The 9,375-nt window shown below is 33.2% G+C and overlaps 1 protein-coding gene, 1 non-coding gene and 1 pseudogene across 4 annotated transcripts in view; 1 reads left to right on the forward strand and 2 right to left on the reverse strand.

Moving 5' to 3' along the window:
• HIKESHI (Hikeshi, heat shock protein nuclear import factor) overlaps window positions 1–9,375 on the forward strand; it is a 36,537-nt gene that overhangs the window by 15,911 nt on the left and 11,251 nt on the right. The gene's annotated exons all lie outside the window — the stretch shown is intronic.
• On the reverse strand, window positions 2,737–2,865 carry LOC111741974. Its single transcript, XR_002781133.1, has one exon. It is a non-coding gene; the product is annotated as a small nucleolar RNA SNORA61 (small nucleolar RNA).
• On the reverse strand, window positions 4,773–4,891 carry LOC111742010 (annotated as a pseudogene).

The following is a 9,375-nucleotide window of genomic DNA, read 5'->3' on the forward strand; positions in this document are numbered from 1 at the left end:
AAAAAAAACTGCCTTCCAAAGTGGCTGTACCATTTTGCATTTTCACCAGCAATGTATGAGATTACCTGTAGCTCTACATACTTGCCTGCATTTGGTGGTGTTACACAATTGATTTTTGTATATTGACTTTGTATCCTGAAGGATAAGGAAAGATTAACATATGTAGAATATCTTGCTAAAATCTCTTATTAGTTCTAGTAGCTTCTTAGAATTTTCTATGTAGAGGAACATGATATCTGTGAAAAAGACTTTTTACTTCTTTCCTTCCAATTTTTATGCTTTTTATTTCTTTTTATTTTTTTATTGCATTGCCCAGGCCTCCTCCTAGTACCATGTTGAATACAAGTAATAAGAGTGCAATTAGGCAGGAAAAAGAAAAGGCATAGCAATTGTTCTCTCTTCCTCTATTTTATGAATATGTAAGGTTAATGAATTGGCCATTTCATTAATATGAAATGCTCTTTATCTCTGGTAATCTCCTGATGTGAAATCTACTTTGTCTAAAATTTATACAGCTTCTCTAGCTTTCTTAATGATTAGTGTTCACAGGCTATATTTTTTCTATACTTTTTACTTTAGACCTACATCTGTGTCTTGTAAACAGTATATAGTTGGGCGCTGCCTCTTTTTTTGACTACTACTTACAGTCTCTGCCTTTTAAAGAGGTGTTTAGTCCATAAAATTTAATATTATTTTTAATATTATTGGTATGGTTAGGTTTAAGTTTTTATCTATTTCTTTTTCCTTTTTGGAGGGGGCGCTTCTTTTGTTTTTATTATTTTTTTAATACATATTTCTTCTCTTGGCTTTTTAGTTATGTACCTTTGCATTACTTTTTTAGTGGTTGCTCTGGAGACTGTGCTACATGGTTAACTTTTCACAGTGTCCGGTGAATGAATATTAACAAATACATGTGTTTGACAGTTATGAACCTGGATTTGATCATTTTTTTCAGGCCTCATCTTCAGCTTTTCTTGGTATATCAATCCACTTAGTGGAATTCTGAATATAATGACAAAAATCATTAGGGAAAAAATTCACATTTTGGTGCTTATTTTGGATTAAAGATATTTATCTTTATTGTCATCATCTTTGTACCAAAGTTCAATATCGCAGCTTTTACTAGCACCTGAGAGAGTCAGATATGGATAGTAGGAAGCCAAAAGGGCTATTATAAACACTCTACATATTATTCTCAAAGATCATAATTTTCACATTCTTCAGAGCAGAGGCAAAAGGATTATTTACTCACTTTTGCTTTGACTAGCTGGCCCAGAGCTTTTCTGGATCTGGTCCAGTTTGTACTGGCAATTTTCTCAGTGGATTGTAGTTTTAATTTTCTCAATGAAGTCTTTTGAGAGATAGCTGCTTTTTTGATATTTGTCCATTTCTAAAACAAAAGGTATTTGTATTTAGAATTAGAAATCCAGTTTCCATATACACTTAAGTAGTTCTAGGTCTATGATGTTAGTATTGTCAGATCTCATAGTGCTTTTTGAAGTTTTTTTCTTAAAATATCTTACCTGACTTCTGAAAGTGATATTTAGCCTTAGTAGTATCATTAAACTGTAAGATGCATAAGAAAACTCAACATTTCATATAGTAGGTCAGCTGAGTGTTGATGTCTACTTATAATGAATTAAACATCTAATAAAGCCTTTAACAACTATGAATTATAGGTTGCCATGTAATGTTAAGTTTAAGAAGTTTTGGATCATGATTACACAGGGAACATGAGTACAGTATCTTTTAAATTATGGTTTAAAATTTTGATTTAAATTTGGAAGGTGGAAGCAGTTCCTCTTACCAAAAATATGTAACTGAAAGAATTTATATTGCACATATTTATGCATATTTATATACATTTTTCTATCAAAGGTAAATATTTGTAGAGTTCATATACTATTTGAAGAGTTCGTTTAAGCCACATCTACGTACTCTGATGCACACAAAGTTCAACTTGAAACCTTCCTTTTCTCTGTAGGTTAACTATTTGTAAAATGTTTCAAGAAAATGAGGAAATGGCTCAATGCCTCAGTCAGGGAGAATTCCAGTGACATCTGCAGTGGAGAATTATGTGGAGATGGGAAACAGAAGAGGCCAAGATTGGAAGAGCAGGTGGGGGAGTAGGACATTAGGTTAGATATAGTGAAAACACTTATGTGGAACTTATTTTTTATTGGTCTATAGCACTTTAATATATGATTGTACTTAATAGAAAAATAAGAAATAGTCGATCAAATCAGTAATACAGAGTAATGAATGTGGTAGAGCTTTGGTTAGTATTTTATGTTTTAGGCCTTCAGAGAAAATCAGATACCTTATGGTGGGGTTTTATCTTTTTTTTTGCCAAGGCCTTACTGTGAGATTGAGTTAGTGTGGAATGAAATTCTAAACATATCAGTTCTGATGTTTAAAAATATATGTATATTTTGTATTAGGAGTTTAAAACAACTTTATTTTGAAATATTTTTATGATTAGAAAAAATTATAAGAATAGTGTAAAGAATTTCTTACATTCTTCTCCCATATTCATCAATTTTGCTACTTGTTGTTTATGAGATGTGTGTGTGTGTGTTCTTTTTTCTGAAAATTTTGAGAATGAGTTGTGGACATCATGCCTCTTTACTCCTAAATACGTCAGCATATATTTTCTAGAACAAGGGTATTCTCTTATGTAATCACAGTATAATTATCTTAGCAAAATTTTTTTTACATTTTTTTTCTTCTTTTTGACCCTTTTTGAAACTAGCCCACATGCTACATAATAGACCACAAACACTGTGAGGCCAGCTTTAGTATTGCTTTTTCTACTTTTATGACCAAGACCGGTGTTCAGATCCAATGGGAAGGGAACTAAAGGGTTCATATTTAGTAAATTTAACATTAATACAGTACTCTTGTCTGATATATAGTCTGCATTAAAATTTTGCCAGTTTTCTCAGTAATGCCTTTTATAACAGTCCCTCCCCTCCCTCCACCTAGGATCCAATCAGGATTGTGCATTGCATTTGTTATACTTTTTTAGTTTTCAGTTTGGCACAATTGCTCAGCTTTTCTTTGTCTTTCATGTCAGTGACATTAAAAATACCCATGAAAAAATGCTTAGCACCCAAGAGGAATTTTTAAGAAATATTAAAATTAGAATTTGTTATAAATCATCATTTGAATTTCTTCTTTATAATTCTGCTCTTTCCTGTTTGGGATTGCTGCCATATTTTAATGTCATTGCTTTGGCTTTCTCTACACATGAATATATGGTCTCTTCTCATTTCATCTAGCTCAGATGCTAGGAAGATACTTCTAAACTTATTTTAGTTTTCATTTTAAAATTGGGTTCAGCTTGTCAAGGAGGATTAGAAAGGACAAAAAAAAAGCTCAAGATGCTAATATTAGTCTATTCACATGAAATGGCTAGTGAGCCAGAATGAGAATCTTTTACTTCTTGATATTTCTTGACTGGCTTTCTTGAATGGCTTATTGTGAATTAAATAACGAGTTAAAATCAATTAAGAGTGCATACCATAGAATTTGGTCTAAGCAGGTAGGATAATGAACAAATGAGCATCAACTTTGGAGCTTGATAGATCTGTTTTGAATCTGATGATTCTCTTTACTAGCTAAGTAGTCTTGATCAAGTTATTTTACCTTAGAGAATTCAGGTAAAAGAGAGATAATAATAGCTATAGTGCAAGTGTTTTTGCAAGCATTAGTGATAATGAATGCAAAATGCATGATAGTGCCTGGCACATAGTTGGTGCTGAAGAAGTAGTTATTCGGTTTTTGTAAAATCATCAAAGACAGCTCTAGGAGGAGTCTAAAAATCACCCAGATAATGAAACCTGTTCAGAAACGTTAAGTGACTGTTACTGCCCCCATTAGAGTATAAACTCTTTGAGAGTAGGGACTGTTTGTATTTTTTACTTTATGTTCTTTAGAGCAGCGGTCTCCAACCTTTTTGGCACCAGAGACCAGTGCTCCTATGAGAATCTAATGCCCCAAGTGATCTGAGATGGAGCTGAGGCAGTGATGCTAGCGTTGGGGAGCAGCTGCAAATACAGATGAAGTTTTGCTTGCCCACCTGCCTCTCACCTCCTGCTGTGCGACTCAGTTCCTAACAGGCCATGGTCCACAGCCTTGGGGTTGGGGACCCCTGCTTTAGCATGTATAGAGAGCATAGACTTTAGTGCTTGGAAAATATTGCTTGTTCAGACACATTTCAGACATCCAAATTCTAGATATAATGTTAAATGAGTTGCAATTTTTATCTGGTTTAAAATGTTGTTGATAAATCTTTGAGAGTCACATTCTTCTCAGAATATGAAAAATATAATTCAGGCTTGTCAGACTATCAATAGAAGTGAAGCAAAGACATTTTAGAAATTTAATTTTTTAAATACTTATATTCAATACTAAGAAGGCTTTTAAGCAGGAATAATTAAGCTGTTTTTATGTAGCTTTTTAGCATAAGTCATATTCAAATGCCATTTCATAGTAAATAATTTATTTTTGGCATAACTGTTTTCTCTAGTTCTTAACTCTTTGCTTCCATGAGTACCTATAATATCTTAACCAATGGACTCACTTTTAGTTTTTTAGTTTCTTTTGGGGGCACTTATAACTCTTAGAAAGAACTATACACCATGAGTTTTATTCTTTTGTAGAGGTCTTCCAAATAACAGTTATGTATTTTTTAAACTCATTTTATCTTGCAATTACCATATTGGTTTTGTGGACAATTTTATATCTTTTTCTTTTCTTTTTTTCTTTACCACCTACAGCACCTCATATTTCTAGGTGGTCTCCCATCCAAGTACTAACCAGGCCCAACCCTGCTTAGCTTCTGCAATCAGACAAGATTGGGCGTGTTCAGGGTGGCATGGCTGTAGACTGTGGACAATTTATAAATCTAAGTTGCATTTGAGGATATTAGTGATCTTATTTTTTCTACATCTTGCTATTTCATCCAAAGAATTATTTCTTCATTACTTATCAGTTATTCTCAACTATGCAAAAAAAAAAAAAAGTTGAAATAATAAGAAAAAGGAAAAATGATGGAATTACTTAGAGCGGAGGTTGGCAAATATTTCTGTATAGGATAAGCTAGTAAATATTCTAGGTTTTATAGGCCACATATGGTCTCTCTGGCGTTTTCTTCTTTAAATAATCTTTTAAAAATGTAAAAACCATACTTAGCTTCCAGGTCATACAAAATAGGTCTGGGCCAGATTTAGCCTGTGTGCCTTAGTTTGCCATTGCATTATTCCAGTTTTCATATTGCACTGTCCAAAGTATTATCTCGTCTTTCAAGAAGTATAAAAGGAGACCAGAGACACCATCTTCATTGTCTGCTTTTCACTCGTATTGAACAGAATTGGGAATTCATAATTTTTCATATTTTGTTCATAATGGCAAAGAGAAAAAACTTGACAGAGGAACAAGTTTCACAATTATTGCATGAATCAGAAAATGAAAACAAAGAAATAGCATTCTAGGCTTTAATGATGATGGTGAAGTAGATGATATAAACAAAATCTCAGACTGTGAATCTTCAGATAATGATCTCATAGGTGAATTTTCTCAAACTAAAAAAAATTGATAATTGAGCAGTATATTTCTAAGGGCCAAAGGAAAATATGGTATTTTTACCCATTTTATCATTCAACAAGGAAGAAGTAATCACACAATATTTTGTGACAAAGTCTTGGCTATGGGATAAGAGGATGTGTGCTAGTATTTTCATTTCTTATGTTTGTGTTCCAAAATTGATCAGATATAGTTGTAATTGGACATTGCTGAAAGTGGGTGTTTATACAAATGTGATTAGAAAAAAAAATTGATTGGATCGATTATTCTAACTAATGTTTATAAATGTAAAAATGATAATATTTTGCAAATTATGGATCAGAGAAAATAGCTATCTTTTCTTCAACAAATTGTGAGCCCTTAAAAGTTTCAAAATTTCAGTTTCAAGTATTACATTTTGACAATGCAATTGCCAGAAGAAGAATCAGAAGTAATGATAAGGACTAGTTTCCTGTAGGATTTCTTTCTCTGAGTTTTACCTTGTGTTTAGGTTCTTGACTTACCTTGCAGGTAGACACTTTGAGAAACAGCCTTAAAATTTTTGGTGCTGCTTTTACTACTGGAATGTTATTGAGGACTTTATGTAATGTATTTCTTAAAACCAGGGCAGGTCAGATGTTTTACTTTCTCAGCTGTTCCTTTTTTTTTTTCTTTCTTTCTTTTTTTTTTTTTTTTGACATAAGACTATTTTGGATTTTTGTTTTAACTTGGGCTGTCATGAATTCAGATCCAAAATTGAGCACTAACTGTAAATTTGTATACTATGTTCATATGTTTCTTCCCAGTATTTTATTTCATGTTTGCAAATAAGAACCTTTGTACTTGGAGAGTATCAATTACTGTGTCAAACTCATTTTGAGAATAAGAATGACTAAAGGAATGATAATTGTACAGTAAATCTCTTTGACCATATAGATTAAAGATTGTTGAAGACTTGAATCTCTCTTTTTTTCCCCTCTTTAGTTGTCTTAGTCCCAGAGAATTTTAAAATGAAGAAGTCAGAATATTTCCTGAGTCTTTTACAATGGGTCTTAGCCAGTTTTACTTAAGGGCCTTACTCATTTGCCAAGAGTTTGTGTGTGATAAAAGATGAAGGTTAGAGATGAAAAGCCTTTCTGCTTGGGCAGATCTCTCCCTGGATGGTTATAACTAAGGCAATAGAAGGTTGTATGGAACCTCTTTCCTTGACTGAAATGATTGGAGACAAATAGCAGTACATTTTATGAACTTAGCATAATTCTAAGTTTAAAACAATAAACATGGTGGAGTAAGAAACTACAGAAGTTCATGCCTCCATAAAAGCAACAACAGCAGAAAGCTGACCAAAACTACAAATCAACTTTTTCAGGACTCTGGAGACTGACCCAAAGCTTATAGCAACCAGGAGAACATTTAGTCAAGAAAAACTGCTGAATCTTGTGGCATTTTAATGTACCCTGGTCCCATCCCCTGCTCCTCAATTCATCAATAGCCTTGAAAATAATAGCCCCTGTTCTTGGTACTGGTACTGGTAGTAGAGAGAGAAGAATAGACCTCATTCACAAAAAATTGGAATGAATTTGTTTTGATCTGTGTAGTGGCTCCCTGAATGACTGATTCAAAAGACTCGACTTTATCTCACCTAACTTGAAATCTTCCATGTTAAAGTGACTACCCTGGAAGTGTTTGTCAAAAATATAGGCAGAGGTATTAGTCACTGCTGTTTGAGGTAGTGACAACAGTTGAGGCAAAAAATAGACTAATAAAAAAGGTTGAGAGGAAAGACTGGGAATAAGATACCTTGAAGAATAAGGGCTTTAAAATTTTTTGACCTAGGAATAAAAGACCACACACTTGTCCAGGGCTCTGCATGTGCCTGGGAAGGCCCTATGCTCTTACCTCTGGTTGACCTTGAGGTTCTGCATAAGCAGGAAGTGAAGAATTGTAAACTTTTTGCTTTAATATTAAAGGTATGTCCCAACACACAGAGACCATCTGCAAAGACTGGGAGAAGTTTTTGATTCTAGGATTTTAAGGAAATTTCTTTCCAATTACTAGCTGACCACTAAGCTAATAGAGACTTCAGTGGTCACCCATGACAAAAAATACAAACTTTGCAGTATTCAGAAAAGTCATTAAAAAAGAAACAATTACAGCAAAAAGTAACAGTAAACACTGAAAGGGAGGGGAACATGTGATTGCTAGAGTTACCACATTATAATAGTCAACATCCAGTTTTCTAGAAAAAGTAATGAGGCATGCAAAAAAACAAGAAAGTAAGACCATTTCACAGAAGAAATGAACAGAAACTGTCTCTAAGAAGCACAAACATTGGACGGACTTACAGTCAAACTTTAAGTAAATTGTCTCAAATGTGCTTAAGAACTGAAAGAAATCCCAAGAATGATGTATCATCAAATAGAGTATATTGATAAATTATAAAAGGAGCTAAATACAAATTATAGAGCTAAAAAATAAAGTAATGGACGTGGTTCCATAGTGTAGCAGTTAGCATGTCTGCTTTACATGCAGAAAGTCTGGGTTCGTGCCCCAGTGGGGCCACAGCCATGCCACCCTAAACAAGCCCGATGTCTGATCTCGGAAGCTAAGCAGGGTCAGGCCTGGTTAGTACTTGGAAGGGAGACCACCTAGGAAAACTAGGTGCTGTCGGCATAAATAATAATTAAAAAAAAAAAAGTACAGTAACAAAATTCTCTAGAGGATTTTAATAGCAGATTTGAGTAGGCAGAAGAATCAACAAACTTGAAGATAGTTCATTTGAAATGTCTATTTGAAGAACAGAAAGAAAAAAGAATGAAGAGAATGAACAGAGCTTTAAAGATCTATGAGACACCATAAAGTATACCAACATATGTATAATCAGAGTCCTAGAGAGGAGACAAGGAGTGGAAAGAATATTTAAGAAATAAGACCCTAAAACTTTCTAAATTTCATGAAAAAACAATCTACACGCTTAAAAAGCTCAATGAACTCCAAGTAGGATAAACCATGCCAAGACATATAATCAAACTGCCAAAAACAAAGAACGTCTTGAAAGCAGCAAGAGGAGCAACTCATCACATACAAGGATCCTTAAGATTATAACTATTTCTCACCAGAAACAATGGAATCTAGAAGGCAGTGGGATTACATATGTAAAGGACTGAAAGTAAAAAGCTATTAGTCAAATTCTCTATCAAAACTGTCCATCAGAAATGAAGGAGAAATGACATTCCCAAAAGACCCATCCTACAAGAAATGCTAAAGGGAGTACTTTAGATTGAAATAAGAGGACATGAGATAGTAATTTGAATTCACATGAAGGAAAAAAAGAACACAGGTAAAGGTAACTAGGTAATTATAAAAGTCAGTATTAATGTACATTTTGTTTATAACTCCTCCTTTTTTTCCAACCTGTTATAAAAGACAACTACATAAAACAAAAGCTGTAAGTCTTGTGTTCATGGGCATACTATGTATAAAAATGTAATTTATGACAATAGCAACATAAGGGAGAGGACTTATATAAGAGCAAAGTTTTTGTATACTATTGAAATTAAATTTGTATTAATCCAAACTGAGTTGTTATAAATTAAGATGTTAATTTAATCTCCAGTGCAATCACTAAGAAAATAACAAAATATATATATATTAAAAGAAATCATGGAGAATTAAAATAGTATACTAGCAAGTATCTATTTAACACAAAATTAAACTTTGCAATTAAAAGGCAGAGATTTGCAGAATGGGTAAATAAACATGATTAAATAAACATGGGTAAATAAACTATTGATTCAAAGATATAGATTG

This window comes from Pteropus vampyrus, unplaced genomic scaffold (genome assembly GCF_000151845.1).
Source record: "Pteropus vampyrus isolate Shadow unplaced genomic scaffold, Pvam_2.0 Scaffold84, whole genome shotgun sequence".
Classification (NCBI taxonomy): domain Eukaryota; kingdom Metazoa; phylum Chordata; class Mammalia; order Chiroptera; family Pteropodidae; genus Pteropus; species Pteropus vampyrus.